General features: G+C 34.4%; 2 pseudogenes; both read left to right on the forward strand.

Annotated features, from left to right (window-relative positions):
* Nucleotides 1-12,218: 12,218 nt before the first annotated feature.
* On the forward strand, nt 12,219-16,437 carry LOC120135861 (annotated as a pseudogene).
* A 1,844-nt stretch (nt 16,438-18,281) lies between these two features.
* On the forward strand, nt 18,282-19,273 carry LOC120135862 (annotated as a pseudogene).
* The last annotated feature ends 4,191 nt before the right edge of the window (nt 19,274-23,464 follow it).

The raw sequence follows: 23,464 nt of genomic DNA on the forward strand, positions 1-23,464 counted from the left end.
ATTCGCCCTCGAATTTTCACTGAACATCTTAGTAAGAACATATCTTCTAATGTTCTTATGTTGCTTCCCTGACTTATTCTTTCTTGTCATCATAAGAAACTTACTTTTCATCCTTAAGTTTCCAACTATCTTTTTCGTTTATACATTCCCTTTGTTGCTTATCATATAAAATAACTAGTAATACCAATCCATTGTTGTCTTTTCTCTCATTCGATTATACATTTTTCCTTTGACTTTCTAAAATTCCATATAATGTCATCATCACGTTGACAGTACATCCATCTCATTACTCTATATCATAAATCCATCTATTTCTTCATAACTCTCTAATTACCTCATAACCATACCAAACTTGTATTTCGTCATCATTTGACCAAAACACAACTTTAGATCTTCTTCATGTGATTAAACATATACTTTAAGGAGTCAAACAATATTTTCACATCACCTTGCACACTGTCTTATTTCTATATCAAAATTGTTCTCTTACTTCCATATTTATCGTATCTGATTCTTTTAAATGAATCCCTTTCATTTCTTTATTCCTTATTCCTATACATCATATATTCCTTTCATATTCACATACTCTGGTCTTATCACTTATACTCATCTTTATATACCAATCTTCATTGCATCCTCATTACTCTGATAACCCATTTCTTATACATAGCTTCATTCTTTATCATATATACTTGTATTTCCTTCCTGAAGGTTCCATGCAAATACTTATCTCTGTTTCTACATCATAGCTATCTGCTCAGAATATACAACTATATTCAAATTCACAATAATCAATTAACTCCACTATATCTTTCCTCCAATCTTATAACTCTAGCACCTTTACTCTGACAGTTAGATAATAACTTTTGTTCAATCTAGGGCACAAACCTATTATACCAATCATATACATCCTTTCCAATCTAGATTATCTCAAAATTCGCTTACTCAACTTACCAATTTCACCTCTATTCTCATACATCTGAAATTTCTTTTGCTCAAACTCCACATTCTGACTTCCTATGTCCTATAATCTGATCATCGATATACACATTCTCAAACTCTTCTTATCAATCCTCGGCTTTACTTAAATATACAAATTCTTACTTCCTTTTCCTTACTATACTCATTACTATGATCCAAATATGCAACTATATCCAGATCCATTGCAGATCTGGTTCATATCCTGACAATATCTTATAATCTTATAATTCCAGTACATTTTTATCACATACTCTAGTTAGCCATGCTAACTCTTTCATCTTAACTGCAAACCCTTTTCATAACATACTCTTGTTATGCGCAATATTATCACTTCGTTTCAAACTCATAAGCTCTGACTTATACATCTTATACGCTTGTTACTGATGCACTTATCCTTGAGTTCTTCTATACGTAATCATCACGTCATTAGATCTTTTAACATTCTTATGGTGACACCCGTTCACCATCTTCTATCTTATTCACATAATAGCAAAACTACTCTACATCGTTTTTTTTCCGATTCCAAACGATGAAAATTTTCTATCATTATTCAGATATGATTTCAGCTTTCTGAATCAACTTTTGATCTTACTAGGCATTTCCTGAGGTGTCTGCTCTCATCCTGCCTGGCCAGGGCAAGTGAATAGCTATCACAATCAGAAATATCTCACTTACTTCGAAATTATCACAATCGGATTTCTACTGTATTAAAACTATTCTTATTTTATTAGCAAGACAACGTATTCCTTACACTATCAGATCAGAAATTTTCAATCTATGTGGCATGTACACCTTTTATGACATTTGGACTTCGGTTTATGCCGAGAATCGGCTAAACCATAGCTCTGATACCATTAAATGTAACACCCCCAACCCGTATCCGACCGGATACGAGTCCGAAGTGTCACATTGACTTTCAAACCTTGACTCTTAAGAAAATCCCGGGAAATTTAAAACTTTATTTAAATCAAAATAAAGACTTTATCAGAGTGCTCGTACTTAATGACTTATTACTGCCAACACTTTATATATAACCAAAATACATACTTTGTCAAATATTTCTGATCTGATCTTTTGGTAAGGAAACTGACATGTCTTGCCCGCATCACTCCTTACTCTTCTCGAAACCTACGTGTGAAACAATCACACGCTAAGTCGAAGACTTAGTGAGGCATAACAACTTATAATGCACTTTAAAACATATATGATACATGCATGTTCTGTTCTATCATGTTATAGCAATTCCATGCATTTTCATATCGTATAAAATCATATCAGATTAATTGCAGTAAATACATACATACACATAATTCATCATTAACAGTTTATCATATAATCACATACTTTTTCAATCAAACACTATACACACAACATCATATCATTTCTATAGCATTATCATACCTAACTTATATTTGTTCATATCTCTGGATTAGCCCATGTACATATGTGAGAACTACGATATGGAGTCTATAGAGGTTGTGCACTATGCTGTCACCACAGCTCGTATAAAGTACCGAAGTGCCCCGTAGAATTGCACCGTAGTGCCATAATGATGTCCATAAGGACCACATAGAATTCTTAAGAATCATATACATATGCTAGGGATCAAGTATGTCTCCCAGACTTCACACATGTTCCAAAGAATATACATATGTCCCTAAGAACGCGTAGAATTGCACCGTAGTGCCATAATAATGTCCATAAGGACCACATAGAATTCTTTAAGAATCATATACATATGCTAGGGATCAAGTATGTGTCTTCCCAGACTTCACACATGTTCCAAAGAATATACAATATCCCTAAGAACCGCGTAGAATTGCACCGTAGTTATATAATAATCATAAGGACCACATAGAATTCTTTAGAATCATATACATATGCTAGGGATCAAGTATGTGTCTTTCCAGACTTCACACATGTTCCAAAGAATACATATGTCCCTAAGAACGCGTAGACCCTCGACTCTTGGCATGCCAACTATACCCCTAGCTCTCATGAACATAACATGGGCATTATCATTTATTTCATTTCAAATATTCACATAAACTTGTAATTCACTTTCACATATCACTTATCACATAGCTTCTTTTCATATGATCACATAGTCAGTAGTTCACTTACACGGAGATCATTTCCATATAATTCACATGTCACATATGTCATGTTTTCATATAATTCTATCATTCTCACCCAATCACCTTTATTCATGTACACATACTCATATCTTGTTCACATATGATCATATACTTAATATAACAGATAGGAACACTTTCACGCTTATAATCATAGGTTTTGTCTCAAAACATATACTTGTTTTCACAATATTTCATATCAATTCTTATACCATCACATAATTCCTTTAACTACATAACATATCATGTAACATTATAATAGAAATACTTAAAAGTCATATCACTTAGAGCACATATACTTATAGTCACATTGCTTATATCTTAATCTTATGCCTTCTCTTAGACATATATATAATATGTTCACATATTCAGGTAATCCACCATTTCATCATAATTGTGTATTCAATATACTCATTTCATTTCATTCATATCTATCTATATATATATCCTCAAGATATCCTATATAAATCATATAGCACTCTTATATTTCGTATTCATATTCATCTAGGGCAGACTTATAAACTATCTCTTCTATTATTTCTCTATATATAATTAATCTGTTTACTTAATTCAATTTCATATAACTCCTATATCTTCTCATATAACTTCATAATTTTCTATCATACAACCCATGTGTTATAGTTTATTTAAACATATGATATTTCCCATCTAGCTTATCTTATATGTTCATCTTATCATTTATGTTCAAATCTCCTAGTTAGTGTACTATTCTCACTTCATCCTATAGATCAATATTATCCAGCTTATCATATATAATAATAATTATATTTTACTATGATACATAGTTTATATCTCATATAATTCATAACCTTTCTTATGGAATTACTTATACTTTATCATCCAACACATAAAAGAACAGATCAATCATATAATCAAGCATACATACATGCATATTCACTCATGCCTTTAATCATGAATTCATGTGTAAACTTTAGGAAATAGACTCATCGCAAGTCTTATTCCCATCGCACATGTATACTATTGAATATGCACTCACCTGGCCTCACTAGTCAATTCCAATCTCTTATCTTCCCCTTGATCGATCTTACTGTCAATGGTTCCGGAACTCGTTAAGCTGAATCTACATAATTATACATTTAAGGCAATTATTAGATACCTACACCTTGTAATTTGACTAGCAACTTAAACGAACTTATTAAACCCATATTCCCAATTTTCCTTTAGGGGGTTCATCTTAAACCTCAAAATCCTATATTCCATACAAGATTCAAAATCATACCAAATTTTCAAGTGTTCTAAATCCAATTCTAACACTTATACTTTAATTAGATTGATGACAAGTCAAATTCATCCTTAGAATTTCAAAAACCTTTCTATATCAAAATTTCATTTCTAATCTTTTAATAGAAATTCCTTCTAATTCTCCCTTCTTGATGTTTTAAGTTTATATAAGCTTTCCTTAAGCTTATATAACCCCCAAAGATCAAAACCAACTTATAAATTCCAGAAATTAACAGTTAAAAATCAAACTTACCTTTAAGTGGAGCTAGAAGAAGAAGAAGAAGAAAGCAAGAAGAAGGCTTCCAGAACTCTCCAAAACCCACGTATATCAACTGTATTTAAAGGAAATACAAATATCCTTTAAGCTGAAAAGACTAAATTGCCCTTTAATTATCCATCTATGCTATTCAATCCATCATCAAAATTCCTTACTTAAATCCCAACACTTTTAACTTATTTCAAAATTAAGCTCACAGTTTCCAAAATTTACATTTTAGTCACTGATCCGACTTTTGGGGATGTTACACGAGCACTATGCCCTAACGGATTTATCACTATCACCTCATTGTTAGTAGCTTCTAATTGAATGTTCAATTCTCTTACTAACTTACTAGTAATGTATGAATATGTAGACCCCGTATCAATCAATACCATAACATATTTATCAAACAGCAAAAAGATATTGTTATAATCTCCGGATTATCCGATCTTCATTGGTCCTGATGCCCTAACGGATTTATCACTATCACCTCATTGTTAGTAGCTTCTAATTGAATGTTCAATTCTCTTACTAACTTACTAGTAATGTATGAATATGTAGACCCCGTATCAATCAATACCATAACATATTTATCAAACAGCAAAAAGATACTTGTTATAATCTCCGGATTATCCCGATCTTCATTGGTCCTGAGATTATACACTCGAGCAGTGGAACGTAACTCTTGTTGAGCAGGGGACTCTGACTGACTTCTTCCTCTGCCTCTACCTCTTTCCCTTTGGCCTGTAGAAATAGACCTCTCTGGTTGTACAGATTCATCGACTACCCTAGGACAATCCCGAACAAAATATCCGGTCTCTCCACGTCTAAAGCAAGCTCCAGAAATCATTTTGCATATCCCGGGATGATTCTTTCCACAATGTGGGCATTGTCTATCTTGACTTTGATTAAATCTTCCAGCTCCAGATCTCACTGATTGAGTTTGTCGACTTCTCATCAGATTTGATCCTCTAGCGGAGGATACCACTGATTATGATCTAACTTGGGATCGAGAACCAACATCTCTGCCCCTTTTTTATGGTGCAAAACTCGAAGAAGCACCCGTTCTTTTGACTGTACGCGCTCTTGAATTTTCAAACCTCTCATTTTGAGCTCTTTCCAAAGCTTTGGCACAGTTGACTACCTCTTGAAATGATGATAAATTTAATACAATTAACATTTCCTTCAACCGATGACGTAACCCCTCTATGAACCACTCACAAGCATCCTTCTCAGTAGGAACAAGCTCGGCAGCAAAGCGACTCAACTTATTGAATTCACACTCGTACTCATATACAATGTGATTCCATTGCTTCAGATTCATGAACTATTGCTTCATTTGTCGAACAAATTGATCTCCGATGTACTTATGTTTGAATTCTTCTAAAAACAAGGACCAAGTTACTTGATCATCAGACATTCTCAATGTTTCGTTTGTAACACCCTTAACCTGTATATGTCTCAATATACTAGTCAAAGATGTCACATCAACTTGAAAACATTTCCTGAACTAAAATTTTCGTAAAAAATTGTTTCTTTTGAAAACATTCTGGTTCTAACTTTAAAATATATTTTTAAAGTATATTTCAGCTTATAATTTATTTCTTTATTACAGGAAAATAAATTCATTATTTATTCAGTAATTTTACTAAACCATGTCTTTTCGTAAAATCTTTTAAAAACATAATAATGTAATAAATTCTTGTCATACATATATACCGATAAAACTAAACTAAGTAAAATAAACTAAAATAGTTCTAGTTTATTATTACAAATTATTTAAAATAAATACGATAATTAGAAACTACTGACATAATTATACATGCCACTATAAGTTAAAAGAAACATCATAGACGTCTTACTAAGTATAACTTAGTAAGGCAATAATAATCTAGGGTGAGTAAAATCTGAAATTTATCATAAACGTAAATAAAATAATTCAACTTAAAATATTAAACTGGCAAACCAACTTATCCAAGTCGATTTCTTCACTGAGACCTGAAATTTCTTTTTAAATCATGAACTCATGAAAATTCTGATAAATCATATCTAATAAAATAAACACATCATGCTTTCTGTTAACTGAAAATCATTCACAACTTGCATATTCATTTTCATAGCCCAATGCATATTTATAAGAACATAAGATACGTGAGTAAGGTGCGCACTATGCACAACATGGTGCAAATCGTAACTGATATTGAGATATGATGCACTTCAGTGCCATCATAACTTGAATAAGCACCAACGGTGCTGGACATTGATACACAAATGTACCAAAGCTGATAGGATAACATTGATACACGAATGTACCAAAGCTGATATGATAACATTGATACACGAATGTACCAAAGCTGATAATACGCAACTAATGACATGCCAAGTGTACCCATAATTCTCATTATACATACAATGGGCTCATGTGTCATAATTAAATCCATAATCAAAATATCATGCTTGGGCAGTTCATACCCTAAATCATTCATAAAACTGATATAAAATATTATAAAAATAATCTTTATAAATCATACTGTAAATTGGAATGATGTTGACTTATCGCAAGTCGTCCTCGATCAAAATAATTAAATAAATAACTGCACTCACCTTTGCCTCACTACAGAACTTGTATATAATAATCCTAGTCACGAGCTTTGTCCTTTCCTTTCGAATCGTTCAGATTGCTAGATTTAACGTAGTCTGACAATACCAAATTATAAAACAAAAATTGTTCGAACTACATATTAGTATCGTACTAATATAAGCTCGTTTTAACATTTGAAAATCTATATAGTAAAATCGATAACTAAATCGATAACAACCAAACTCATAACTCCATTATAACTTCAAACTTATCGAAACACTTATTCAATTCCATAAATAATTATTTTCAGCATGATTCTTCAACTTTTATGAATTATAAAATCTAACCACATATTTTAAATTCTTTCTAGAATTCAATTCAACTTTTCCTTTAATTTCATAATAGCTCTTCACTATTATGATTATTTCCCATCAAATATATAAAATTTCCAGCAACTAAAATAAAAGTTCAAATCAATAATTCAACACTCAAATGCTTACAATTTCATCCTAAACTTTCTTAGGCTTTTCAATTTCAACCTTACAACTTGATAAACTTGAAATTCAAGCCCAACTTAATACTTAAACTCCAAAATCAGAACACTTTCCAGAATTTCCAGAATTATTCTAATTCACCCAAATGGTACTTTTACATTTAAAAATTACTCTTCATCTTCTAATCCATTTCAACTTAAATTCTAAAATTTCCATATTCAGACAACTTGCACTACCTTTAAAGAATCAGTATTATGTGTTGATATACACACTGGAATTTAATTCCGTTTCTTCCATTGAAAACTAGACTCGAATACGAATCTATCCATATAAAGAACTCCTTTTAATTCATTCTTTACAATTTATGGTGAATTTTCAAAGTTGACCAACAGAATCTGTTTTGTGCAGAATATACTGCCCGTTTTTCTGACATTTCCTCAGTTAAAAATTCATATATTTTTTATACATATTGAAATTGATCTCCGTTTCTTTTAAAAAAAACTAGATTGATATATGAACATAATATATAAAAATCACCTCCAAATAATTTTTATAGAATTTCTGATGAATTGTCAAACTCACTGCCAAATTCGAAAATCTAAATTGTTTTCATTAATTTGCATCATTGGTTCTTCTTCAATTCTTACAACACTTCTAATATCAAGAATTGATCTTTAATCATAAAAATCACACTTCCCCTTCATCCACCATAAATACCCATTTTCACATTTAAGCATGAAACCAAGAAATAATTATACCATATTGTAGAGAAAATATGATAGAACAATTTCCTATTTCACAATTTAATCCCAAAACTCACCAAATTTGATCAAAAATAGAAGAAAACAAATTGACTCACCTTGTCTATGGGTTTCAGCAGCTAGCTGGAGAAGAGAGAAGAGTTTCACGATGGTTCTCAAAAAATATCTCTAATTATTAACCTTTAAAACTAATTAAATGAATTTTTTATTCCTTTTTAGACCAAATACCAAAATTGCCCTTAATAAATCTTGAAAATTACCAAATGCCATTGTATTATCTTCTATTAAAATATTCTTTGGTCAAAGATGATACAACTTGACTTTGACTTTCGAAATTGACCATGAAATTTTTAAAAATTGCATTTTAGTCACTAAAATTCCATTTGTTTGGTCAAATCTGAAAAATTGCACTGTTCTGAGCCAAATTTCTCTGATCGAAGATATGAAAATAATATTTCCAACCATTTTATAACATCCTTCAAATTTTCGTAAAATTCCGGCTCGTTCCGATTATCTGATTTCAATACCCAAATTTACTACTTTATAACTTTTATCACAATTCCCGTACCAAAAATATGATCCCCACTAAAATCTCTGTTTTAATCCAAACTTTTTATTTACAAGCATAAATATATATAACTTTTAAAAATTACAAATTTTGGGTCCTAAACTTTTCAAAGTTTATACTTTAGCTATTATACTTTCAAAACTTACATTTTAGTCACTGGTCAAAATTTGGGGTATTACATCGTTGGTCCACCAAATTCTCGCTTGCCCTCGAAGCAAGGAGACGTCTCCATCCAACTTATCAGCATCAGGAACAATGAAGTCCCTCAAGCATGATTTTCACATCATTAAGCCAAAGGTCCACAGTAACAGGACCTTCATCGGCTTCCCCTCTAAACTCTGGAGCTCCTAATCCCTCCAACTCTTTCGCAACATTCATTTTCGGAGTTGAAGTAATAGGAGGTTGGAAACGCGTCAATACCGCGTCTAACGTTCTAAAGAATACATCTTGATCATTCATAGGCACTCTAGATAGTGTTTGTTCTTCACTCTGCCTGGCCAGGGCAGGTGAATTACTGCTTTCAGCGGGTATATCATATTCTGCTTCATTTCTAGAACTACCTTGTCCGGACATCTATAAAAATACAATCATATAGTTCTATTAGCATAACAGTATATTTACTATTCCATCAGATCAGAAGTTTTCACTATTTTGTTGGCATGTATACCTTATAAAACACTATAGACTCTGATTTATGCCGAGAATCGACTAAACCTTAGCTCTGATGCCATTAACTGTAACACCCCAACCCGTACCCGACTCGAATATGAGTCCGAGGTGTCACTTTGACTTTTCAAACTTTGACTCTTAAAGAACAACCCCGGGAATTTAAAACTTTGTTTAAAACAAAATACGTTAATTTACATAAAAGAGACCATAAAATACAAACTCGATCAGAATGCTCATAATTAACGACTTATTACATGCCAACACTCTATACACAATAAAATACCTACTTTGTTGATTACTTCTGATCTAATCTTCTAGTAATAATATTGTCCTTGCTACTTCTATTCTTGCTCTTCTCGTTTCTTGGTACCTACGTGTAAATCACTTACACGCTAAGTCATAGACTTAGTGAGGCAAAATAAACATGTAACACTAGATTCTGAATATGCATTCTTACCATTTGATCATGATATTCAATATGCATGTATATATTCACATGACATATTAACAAGTCATGCACATGAAACTTACCTTTTTGCATCACTTTCACTTTAATTTATATTTTAATTGCCCATGTATATTGTTGTTGAGAACAAAGGTATGTGAGTACAATGAGGTTGTGCACTAATGCTGTCACCATAGCTCGTATAAATTCCCTCATGGGCACCGAACATTTGATCAGCACCGAACATTTGTTCAATATTCATCCCGAATGACTGCTATATATGTCCCGTAGGACCACTACGTCCCAAAGGACTACGTCCCGAAGGACTACAATACCCTCGACTCTTGGCATGCTAACTATACTTATAGCTCTCGTATCATATACTATGGCATTTACGATGAATACATTTCTCATCACTTGTTCTTTCTTTTCTGTCACATACCACATGTATGTGTAACCATGTATTTCATATCATATCACATAGCTTATCATTTCACATTGGTCATGTCTCATAGCATATATCACATATGCATATAATCATGTATATCATATCATATATCATATATATAACTATACCCATTTCATGTATTCATGCACATATAAGAATCACAAATCAAACAACATTTTAGGAGTCACTTCTTACTATAGTAACTCCATCACTAGCTCATCGCAAGCCAATGTTCGTTCATAATATAAGTACAATTAAAATTGCACTCACCTTAGCCTTATTTGCTTTGATTCGATCCTAATCTTTGATTATTCCGGAACTGTTTAGACTCAATATCTACATAAAATCACATTTCAAAACAACTATCAGAAGCCTAAACCTTAAACTGATGTTAACAACTTAAACCAAATTAAAGAACCAAATTCTATTTTTTATTTGGGGGAATCGATACCCCTGAACATACTGGAATTTTTCGTTCAAGAGGGGGTATCGATACCCTTCCTGAAATCATCAATTCTTCACTCAATTCTTCTATTTTAAACCTATCTATAATAAATCAAGCTACCATTACTTAACCACTTATATCCATTAAAATCATCTTTAACCTCAAAATATATTCATATAATTCAAGAATCATACTCAAATTTCAATATGTTCTAAATACAATTCTAACACTCATATCCTTAATCATGATGCCAAGTCAAATTTAACTTCAAATTCAACTTATCAACTCTTTTCCATAATTTCATATAAAAACCCTTTTCTTTAATTTATTCATCTTTTGATTATAAGACAACTAAGCTTTCCTTAAGCTTAGTTATCTTCTAATGATCAAAACCTAACTTTTAATTTAACAAATAACCAAAAAATCAGAAAACTCACTCATGCTCAAGCCTCACGTATGAAGAACAAAGGAGAAGATAACTGGAGAATTATCTCTCTTCCACGTGTATCTCTCTAATAGAGATCAATATCTTTTAGGCTAATTACCATCTATCCTTTTAATTCTTCATATTCACCACTTAATCCAACTGAAATATTCCTATTTAAATCAACAAATTCTAAAACTTTACAATAAAGTCACTAACCTGTAGTTTGGGATGTGACACTACTCCATAAATCCGTAATCTTTTTAAAGTAAAAAATTGCAGTTTAATTAAGTGATAGTCCATTGAGTTATTGAATAAAAACCCTAAAGTTTACAATCTCTCACTCCAACTCTATTTATTTGAGTTCGTCTCCTTGTAGGATTTATAGAGCCATTTTAAAAGAAAAAAAAAAGAAGTAGTCTCTTTTAAAGCGAGAGTAAATGATTAAAGGGCTCTTTTATTGAAGGAAGATGAGTTTGAATTGACATGAAAACTTTTACCTTTTGCTAATTCTGGTGTTTAATGAAGTCAAATTAGTCTATCTTGCTTATTTAGCAGTTGACTTTGATGCCAAAATTACATTTTTTTATCCATAAGGATTCGAGTTAACAGAACTTGAATCTGATCTTTAATGATAATTAGAAGCAGCCAAGAAAACTGCTTCGAATCCCACACTGGTGGGAAACCAATGCCAACAGTCCAAGTGCCGTTATATAATCAACTAATGCCCTGCGCTCTTTGAACCATGGAGACGTTCAGCGAGCATATGCCTTCTACAAAAGAATACCGTGTAACGGCATGGCTAACTTTGCAGGGCTCTTCTCCGCTTGAGTCCAGCAAATTTGAGTTGAACTTGAACAACTCGTTTGTTTCAAAATCTGGAATTATGCGAATACTCTGTGAATTACTTTTATGAGATCATATGTAGAGCGTTATTGCATATTTTAGACAAAAAAATAATTATTACAAATTATTATTTAAAATTGATCATTTAAATTTAAATCAATTGGATGAAACCAATTTATGTTGATAAAAGATATTTGAAGTATTTAAATAAAAATAATGAATTTTATGTACTTTATAAAAATATTAAAGTTCAGAAAAAACTAAAATTCCTTAGTACTTAGATATTTAATTTAATTACCTATTTTGATCAAATATTTTAAATAATAAGATTAAAAAAATATACTTTAGATATTTATTTTAAATTAAACTTATTTTATGGAGCTATGAAAGTTGAAGAAAGCCCATCGGCCAGTGGAACCCACCTCCCTCTATCTAAAGGCCAGCCCCTTTCAATCCTAACGGAGTCAAGTCTTCGTCCCCAAAAAATTTGAATTCACAATGACCCTCTCGTTATGAATCATTTCCTTTCTCTGTTTCCTCCCTTCTTTTCTTGCATATTTTCTCCTCGTAATTTTCAATTTCGAGAACCAGAAAATTACGCGAGAAATTGAACTTTCACTGGAACCCTCCACTGATGACGAATAAATAATCTGCAACCAGGTACATTTCTGGGTTTTTCTTTTTATACCTACTGCCCCGTCTGTTTACTGAGGAATTCCTAGAATCTACCCAACCTCGCCTTAAAAGGAAAGAAAGAGCCAAGAAAGTTCAAAGTCTAGCAGAAAACTGATACGAACTCCTTATTAACATAGTACTGCTGAATTTTAAGAAAATATTCAATTTCTGCTTGTGGGTAATTACTAATTTGTTGCATTGTGAAGTTTCAATTCATATTAAAATGATGGTGTTTGGCGGATTTGCGTTTTTTTCCCTTCAATTTTCATTTGTTTGTTTAGTTAGTTTTTGTATTATTTTCTGCCTTCTGTTTGTTTCCCCGAAATTCATAGAAAAGATGATGAAATTAGGTCTTGGTTTTTCTATTATAAAAGATTACAATTCAGTTTAATTTACTAAGGAATTGTGATGGATTATATTATTTATATGGTTATTTAAATATTTTATGAACAATTCACTTCTAAAAGATTTGCACTTTGGTTACAAACAGGTGTATTCTTTTAACTATATTTTCGGGGAGGAAATGGGAAAGGAGAAGATTTGTGAAGCCTAGAAGAAGTCAAAGTTGAGAATGAAAAGTTGAGGGCAGATTTGATAAGCAAAGTGAATTATGTGAGCGGTTGAAGAAATTGCAGAATGAGCAGGTAACGAAGGTCCGAGAAGCGACTTCGAAAATCGAGAGGCAGGCGCAACTTCTCGATAAAGAAGAATAAATGCATCAGCGAAGCGATCAAATGAAGATCTTAAATGCAACCTGAACGAAAAAGAATCTATTGTCAAGCATATGAATGCTGCAAACGCTAAGCTGAGAGCAATGAGAAGAACCGGAACTCGGAGCAGGAAATTCAAAGGTTGGTCTTGGCTTTAGATGAGGCAATGAGCTGAGTATAGATCAAGAACAAAATATCAATGTGCTCAAGGCAGAGATTGAAGGTCTCAAGGGGACCTGTCTGTTTCAAAGAAGAAGTGTTTAGAAGCCGAGAACGCAGTCAAAAATCTAAGGGATCTATGGAAAGAGATGATTTGTTTGTTCAGGTAGAGGAAGAGAAGAGGAAGGTTGAATATCAGCTAAAATGGAAGAAGGAGAAGTTCGAACATTTAGAAGAAGCCCATGAAAGCTTTGGGATCGGTTCAAGGCGAGTAAGAAGGAATGGGAGCAAGAAAATCTACATTGCTTATGAGATATCTTCACTGCAGACAAGGTCAGATTCACAGATCCGAGTTGCTGGAGATCTTCAAAACCAGTTACAGATGTGCAAAGTCTTGGCTCATGAAGAAACCCGAAGAAAGTACCTAAAGTTGAAATTTCAGAGTTCAAAACAAGCTACGAACCATTTTTTCCGAATGTCAGAATGCAAAATCACAACTGGTCTGCTTGAATTCCCAGAGGAACAAAGAAGTTACATCTCTGAGACATAAATTGGGCACAAAGGAGTCGTTTTATAAGGAAATAGAATATCGAGCCGGAAAACTGGAGCAAGAGAATCGAGAGTTGTTGACTTCCCTTAAAGAACTCCAGGAAGCTGGAAGTTCCTCTTCTCTTTCGAAGCTGAAGAACAGGCTCAAAGTATAGCAGAAGCACAGGAGTGTTCAACAAATCTTAGAGCTAAAGAAGCTGAATGGAGCTCTCAGCAAGACGAAATGACTAGGAAACTAACAATTACAGCTCTCAGTTACAGTGTAAAGCCGCTCACAAAGTTCTCGAGATGGAACTTGAAGGCTGCCTGTATTCAGCTGTTCAGTTGAAAATGCAGAATGAGGAGATTTCCGTGATGTTACTAGTATTGAAGTAGGGAATGTCAGAGGCTCGACTAAAACTTGCTAATGTTGAGGCTGAGTTGGGTCTCCATGAGAAACAGAGGGTAAAGGAGTATTCTTTTCTGAGGCAACAGCTGGAGATGAAAGATACTGCTCTGGCCAATGCTCAGAGAGACAGTATGGAAGAACGCGAGCGAACGGCGATTTTATCCGGAGGGTTGATACCTTAGATCGAGTCGAGGATAAGCATCAGCTGATGGAGAAGAGCTCAATAGATGTGAAAATGCTTGAGGAATCATCGAGGTGTCAACTTTGGTTGAAAGAGCAAGCTTTTCAGGTGGAGAAAGACTCGAAAGAAAATATTCAAGAAGTCCGTGATGCTTTAGATGATGCGAACTCTGAACTGGCACAAGACGGTGAAAGTAGCATCTTGTTACGGAGAGTTGAGTCCTTGGATATTATTGAAGGACAGCGGCTCCTGCTGCAGAAAGAGCTCGAGAGGTATAAGGAAATGCTTGAGGAAGCATCTAGGTCCCGAATACACTTTGAAGAGCAAGCTTTGCAGATTGAAACGAATCCAAGAAACTTAGAGAAGCTTGTGATGCTTTAGAAACAGCAAAATCTGAACTGACTGAAGAACAAGAGAGAACAGCTTCGTCGATGAGAAAGGTCGAGTCTTTAGATCAGATAGAAGAGCGGTGGCTCTAGAGACAGGAAGAGCTTGAGAGGCATAAAGAAATGCTCGAGGATGCATGTAGGCGTCAATGTTATTTAGAAGAGCAATCTGTGCTTATGAAAAACGAATTTGGAGAGAAACTTCAAGAAGTTTGTGATGCTTTAGAAACTGCAAACGTTGAATTGGCTGAAGAACGAGAGAGAACAGCTACTTTAAGGAAGCAGATCGAATCATCAGATCACTTGGAAGAACAGTTAGCCATGAGGCAGAAAGAACTTGGGAAATACAAGGTAAGGGAAATGAAAGAAGTCCACAATGCACTGGAGAAAGCAAATTCTGAATTGGTTGAGAAAACTTGTGAAGGACATGAACTTGGATTTGAATTGTGGATATGGGAATCTATCGCTGACCGGTTAAAAGTCAACCTTGAAGAAAGTCAGGCACTGCGTAAAGAATTAGAAGCTTCTCTTCTTGTGCAAGCGGAGGTTGAGGAAACTATAAAAAGAGAACATGAACTTGTCCGTATAACCGAAGAGAAAGATGGGATAATTGTAATCTCCAGCAGCAGGTAGCGTCACTAGTGCAAGAGCTCAAAGCAAGGGAACTAGAAGCAGTGAATCAGCATGAAAACATTCTTCAACTCACAAAAGAACACGACAAGATCATAGAGGAGAAACTATTACTATTGTCTGATTCAGAGGTTTTGGTCGATGAGCTTAAGAATGAAAACAGAAATTTGCTTGAAAACAACATGAAGATATCAACAGGTCGGAATCTGCTTGGATTCGTTACGAGCCTAGGTGACCGGATCGGTGAGCTCTCCAGCGAAGACAGTAAACTGATGGGAATCTTGCGGAGGATAGTGCAGTCTTTTGACAATGACACTTCAGACATGAAAGGTAAAGATGAACTACATGACACTTAAGGAAAACAAGAAGAGACTTGTTTCTTCTCCAGCAACTAGAAAACCTGATTCTCATATTGAAGAAAGATCACCATTTAGAGAGCTTAATTACCTTTATTCAATGTATTTATAAAACAACCCTAATTTAATTAAGATTATTATTTGTTATATTCATCTTAAAAGATAATTTCAAAAATGATCTTAAGATAATGATATGTATTATACTCATTAGTTTTTAATTTAAAAAAAAAAAATAAACACCGAATTGTTATTAATCTATAACATCAGTAATCAAATCGTTATTTTTGAAAGATCAGTGGTGAAAAGAGATACTTAATCAAATGTCAGTGACCATTTATGTAGTTTACCCAAAACATAAAACGTTAGTATATTTTAACCGCACAAAGTGTTTCTTCAGTTATTCGGTTTTCCTTGTTCCTTTCTACGTTCACTCTGGCCGGCCACCAAGAATCCGATCCGAATCAATCGTGCTTTACCAAATCCTGGGCCCGCCGGTCGACCTTCCCTACGCACTGGAGACGCTCTATTGCCAAAATCCGAGCCCTAATCCTAACCCAAATCCTCCTTTATCTTAATGACTTAAACCCCAATGAGAGATAAATTCAATTTTAGTCAAAAAGTTGCTAACTCCGGTTTCAATCCACTGCAAAGTAATGGTCAAACCATCCGAAAAAAGATTGAAGGCAACCAAAGGCGGGAAACCCATTTTTTTAACATGGGTTTCGATGGAAATGAGCTCAAAAAGCATGATGTAAAACCAGGAAAAAGTGGGAAATCTGAGCTGAAGAAAGGTCCGGTAGAGATTGGAAACGTGAAGGGCACATTTTGGACTGCATGTTCCTACTGCTATTACAAGTTCGAGTACGAGAAGAGGTATGAAAAGCGCTCCTTGCGTTGTCGGAATTGTAGAAAGGGTTTCATGCGTTGCCGGTGGCCGCGCCACCGGAACATTTATGGGTGAAATGGTATTCGGGGAATAGTTCAATAGGCGACGAGAAAGGGTCCGGACAGCGAGATACTACGAAAATACATGTTGTCGAGATTTCTGATAGTGATGATGAGAAGGAAATGGAAGTGAAAAATGAGGCTGGTAAAGTGAAAGCAGAAGGTTTCAACAATGGTGAAGGAAGGGTCGTAATGAAGAGAATAAAATCTGTCGCGAGGAGTACTAAGAAAATTGCAGGGAGAGGGGTGAAGATCAAGACAGTTGAGACTGGAGCTGCAGATGGTTGTAATGAAGATGAATCGGAGTCTTTCGAGAGGAGTGATGATGTATTTACTGGTTTGAGGGGTATTTGATGATGGGAAAAATCAATGGTGTTAAGGGATTCCTCACTGTGCTTGTATGATTTATAACAGTAGACAGGTTAACATGAAGCAAAAATTTTGTATGTGTAGAGGCTAGTGTGGCTGACATTGTGTTTCCTAGCCTCGTTGTTGGTAAAAGATGCAGTAGTTATGGTAAGTTCTTGAATCTTGATCAGCTTCTTGTTGTTTTGTTGTTATTATCAATGGAAACTGTGCTATAGTTCTTAATTGTGAGTTTTTTATGTTATGTTCTTAATTGTATGTTAGAAGGGATTTGATTGATAATGTCGATCTCTGTTTCTTGAATCAACTTTTGTAGGATTTAGTGGGCATTATATTTACTCGTATATTTCAAGCTCTGCAAGTTCTAGCACAGTGTTAGCTTCATATGTTTTAAATGAAGATGCGTTACTCGGACTATTCATTTTCCATCAAGTACCCATATGCGACACATTTTCGATACGAGTATGCAAAATGGAAAAAAGAAAATAGAGCATACCAACGTTGAACATGTACCTTTATCCGACACTCACTTTTGAATCTTAAGATTGAATTGTCTATTGCCGGACGACAATCGCTTTGTTCAAATGTGAACTACTTTTTCCATTTATAAACGGTAAATGGCAGCAACGAGAGAGGAAAAAACTACGGTCACCACCACCAGCAGCTCTAGTCCCACCACCAACAGAGGCTCGTTTACCACACCGAAAGAGACGGTAACATTCAAGAAAGAAATAAAGAAGAGCAAATTCATCGCCATCGCCGGCTCAATCTCCAACGAGCAATCCGCTCACTCTTTCCTCAATCAGGTCAAGGATATGTGTGCCACTCACAATTGCTGGGCTTACAAGGTATCTGATACGACACCATTTTGGTTTACTATTATATGTGATTCAGTTCCAGCTTATGAATTTGATGTCGTTAAAAGGATTATATAGGTTGGGGATCAGTACTGGTCGAGTGATGATGGTGAACCTTCTTGAACGGCGGGGAAGGCAATTCAATCGGCGATTGATTCTTCAGGTTTAGATAGAGTCATGGTGGTCGTTATTAGGTAAATTAAATTACTTCGACTTCTTAGCCATATTCAAAATTACAGGGACAAAATGGAAATCGATTTTACTTGCTTTAAATGAATTTTAGGCATTTTGGAGGATTTAAATTGGGAACGGGTGGACTTGTTAGGCTTACAGTGGAGTGGCATCGAAATGCTTGCGAAATGCTCCGACTTTTCTTGTCAAAACTAAAGTAAGAAAAAAGTTTACAGATTTTATGATTTGAATCAGTTGAAACACTAATTATTTGATTGGAAATTTTGAAGGTTCCAATGTGTGTGGAGACTCCTTTCGATCTTCTAGGAGTTCTGTACCATCAAGTAAGCATTGTTTTTTTCTGAATGTTTAAGGTATATTATTATATAATTTTGAGACATTAATTATCTGTGGTAATGCAGTTTCAATCATTTCAAGCAGAGGACATTAAACAGGATTATGATACTGGGAAAGATGGGATGACCATGGTTTCATTCAAAGTTGATTTCGATAAACTTGAGAAGTTGGAAGAGGTTATCAAAGCTAATTGTAGCAGACAACTTGTGTTCTATAAGCGTTGAAATCTACAATTTTCTCACCTTTCAACATTTGGTATGTGTTCTAAATCTGACTTCGCCTGTTCATGTATTATTATCAACATAATAATTGTGCTTCGAGTGTATAATTTTGACATGTGAATAATTGTTACTTGTACATCAGAGAGTGAAATGAGGCTTTTCATTTTTTGTTCTTGGGTCTATCTATAGTCATTTTCAAAGCTCTCTTGAGCAGCCCTATCCCTTCATGTCCACTAAACCCTTTAATCCAGAACACACTTTTATTCCTTCCTCCTATAAACACCGATGCCTTATCCATCTGTTACTTGAAATGAAAAGTTTAACTGAGCACCCTTTTTCTTTATAAATGAGACCTCAGCTTAGGATTATCAATTATGTTACAATTGAAATGTAATGGTACTTAAATTTATGTGATCTCTTCTTCACTTACTTTGATCAAGTTCGGTAGGATGGTCCGGGGCACGTCAAACTGTTGGCTGATCCGGTTTCTTCGATGCCTCTCAGCAATTCTGTGTTTCAGGGCATTGGCTACCTTGGCCTCGGCCTTTGATTTAGTCTTCTTGTTTGTCAAACTCTGGAAGCTGAAATAATGGCTGAAGCTGAACCATAGTGACCTCTGAGATGTTGCATATCCTGTTCTAACCACAGGTACAAATAGGAAGATTGGTCGACCAAGGAATGAGAAGATGGTAAAAACAGTAAAGTGTTACCTGTTTCAGACGAAGCGTGGGGTTTTCTCCAGTAGAATTTGTTCCCGTAGAAAGAAAGATGATAAGAGTGGGAAAGTGATATTGATAAGAGTTTATTAATAAGATGGCATATGCATGCAGTAAGGAGATGAAGAATATGAGATATGAAGGCTAATGAATGAGAGAGTTAATGTATGAAGCATGGGCTGATTATTTGATACAATCTAAACATTTAATTCTAGAGATACTGGGATGTTGATTATGATTTCATGTGTTGTAGTTGAATATTCAAATTTGGGGCAGTGGAGAAATTGCCATTATCCTCTTACTAGGTGGCTTCTTTCTTAAGAATTTTAAGAATTTGTTAGATAGTCCAAAATCGTAATGTATTTGTTTCTTATGAATTTTCTCTAAAAATATAGTATTCGCGCGGACGTGTCGAATACACGTATGACCACGACCACGACAGGACGGAGGCGGCGGTGCGCGAGAGTTCCTCTTGTTCTCTTTCACTCAATAAGGAAGTGGAAAATCCAAACCTTAAATACCTATTCCCAATAGTGTTTCCAATACTATGTGGGATTGAGTATTACCAACACTTGTTTCCAATGCTAAGTTGAAACATTTAACATTTGGAAGTTGGAACACATTTAACCAAGTGAACATCCTTTCGGTGGCCAAGATAATTAAGTGATATTTATAATCGAGTTGGGAAAACTTGGTTTGTTTTGCAATATTTAAGTGATATTTGTTTTTAACATAAGATCCTATTCCATTATTACGTGCCAGGATGTACACAACACATTGGGGTTAATCAGATGTCTTTTGTATTGGCTACATATCGTCGGGGGAACGGGGGAACACGACGAAGTGCTTACTCTTGCTTCACATCATCTCTTTTATCTTCTCTTAACCCAACTTTCGCCAAGTATATTGCCTTCTCAAGCATTGATTAAATGTGTTCCAACTTAATTATCTTGGCCACCGAAAGGATGTTCTTTTGGTTAAATGTGTTCCAACTTCCAAATGTTAAATGTTTCAACTTAGCATTGGAAACAAGTGTTGGTAATACTCAATCCCACATAGTATTGGAAATACTATTGAGAATGGGTATTTAAGGCTTGGATTTCACACTTCCTTGTTGAGTGAAAGAGAACAAGGGGCACTCTCGCGCATCGCCGCCGCCGTCCCATCCCGTCGTGGTCGTGGTCGTGGTCGTACGTGTCTTTGACACGTCTGCGCCGATACTATCTTTTTAGAGAAAATTCTTAAGAAACAAATGCATTGCGATTTTGGAGTATCGCATTGCGAATCTTAAATCGCGTTGCGAATTTGGAACCTGGGCAAAAAAAATTATTTAGTTGTTAAAAAGATTTAAAAATATAAAATTAAAAATATTTATGTTATTTGTTTTATTAGTGTTATTATTGTGTCGTAATTATCTATTAATTTAAATTAATTAATAATTCAGTATTACATGCAACACATACAATAATTAAATATTCTAATTTCATTCTGTTTTGCATGAAATTGTTATTTCACTCCTTGCGTGTGAAATATGAATTTTTAAATATTTATTAATTTAAAAATACTTTGAAGTGGATACCATAATAATATACTCTACTAGATCTTGTTGTATCTCATTTTCTACTATGGATGGCACTAAGGAGCAGGCAAGGGCTTGCTCTCCTCCACCCAATATGGTAAATTTTGTATCAAGAATGTGCAAATATGTCGGCGAAGATACAATTAAAACAAGGTTAGAGATAGTTAAACATGAATATTCTTCTTTTTAATTTTTGTTTTAATACATGTCTTCATAGATTGTAGTTGTTAGTTTGTACATAAATTCCTTTATTTGTTGAGAAAATCGCCTCAGTGACCAAAAATGCCTTATAATATACGATTTTAACCAACTTTTTTTGGATTTGCCAAAATGACCAACAAAATCACAATGCGATCTCTAATTCGCAACGCGATTTTTAGTATCGCAAATTCGCGTTGCATTTCGCGTTGCGATAGTCTACAGTGTCGTTGTGATTTTCCATTTCGCGTTGCGATAGTTGAAAATCGCGTTGCGATAGTGTAAAGTGTCATTGCGATTTTCCATCTCGTATTGCGATAGTGTATAGTGTCGTTGCGATTTTCCATTTCGCGTTGCGATAGTCTACAGTGTCGTTGCGATTTTCCAAATTCGTTGCGATAGTCTATAGTAAATTAAAAAAAAGATTGTTTCTTAAGAATTTTCTCTAAAAATATAGTATCCGCGCGGACGTGTCGAAGACACGTATTACCACGACCACGACCACGACCATGAGACGAGACGGCGGCTGCGGCGGCGCGCGAGAGTCCCCCTGTTCTCTTTCACTCAACAAGGAAATGGGAAATCCAAGCCTTAAATACACTTCCCAATAGTGTTTCCAATACTATGTGGGATTGAGCATTACTCAACACTTCAAAGAAAATATAGTAATTTTTGTAGCATGTTTCCCACTTAATCCACATATCTAAAACATTTTATCATTTTATCAAGAGAATTAAAAGAGTTGTAGATATCTACATTTCAATTCAAACTTATACATATAGTTTTAATATGATAAAATGTTTTAATATTTTAGATATGGATTAAGTAAGTGTTGAGTAATGTTCAATCCCAATAGTATTGGAAACACTATATGGAAGTGTATTTAAGGCTTGGATTTCCCATTTCCTTGTTGAGTGAAAGAGAACAAGGGGGACTCTCGTGTATTTAAGGCTTGGATTTCCGCAAGGGGGACGCGCCGCCGCCGTCTCGGGTCGGGTCTGGTCGGGTCGTGGTCGTGGTCGTGGTCGTGGTAATACGTGTCTTCGACACGTCCGCGCGGATACTATCTTTTTAGAGAAAATTATCGCAACGACACTGTAGACTATCGCATTGCGAATTAGAGATCGCATTGCGATTTTGTTGGTCATTTTGGCAAATCCAAAAAAAATTGGTTAAAATCGTATTATAAGGTATTTTTGGTCACTGAGGCGATTTTCTCTTATTTGTTTAGTTGTTATGTAGATTTAAAAATGTAAAATTAGTATCGTTCATACACAAATAAGGTGTTTGAGTGTAGTTTATATCCTTTTTAGCTTAGATGAAAAAACGTTGAAAAATGACGGTGGATAGAGTTTGATGGTGTTCGAGTACAATTCATCTCTTTTAATTTAAACATAAAATTATTAAAAATAACAATAATTAGAGTTAGTTTTTTTAAACGAGATGTAATTTGATGAGTCAACCCATATTCCTTAGAGAAGGATAGAAAGGAAATATCCTTTTTAACGTGGATAGACCTTTCCCTTTTATTCTCTATGTGATCATTATTCCTTATACTATGTGATTATTAAAGAATATATATCCAAGATGGCGGCGGACAGTTGTAGGTCATCATTCGATCTTACATTTTAGATTGATCTACTGTTTTGATATTTCTTTTCTTTTCGGGTGACACAGTAATATCATCTTATTAATGATTAC

Source organism: Hibiscus syriacus, unplaced genomic scaffold (genome assembly GCF_006381635.1).
Source record: "Hibiscus syriacus cultivar Baekdansim isolate YM2019G1 unplaced genomic scaffold, ASM638163v2 tig00110621_pilon, whole genome shotgun sequence".
Taxonomy (NCBI): domain Eukaryota; kingdom Viridiplantae; phylum Streptophyta; class Magnoliopsida; order Malvales; family Malvaceae; genus Hibiscus; species Hibiscus syriacus.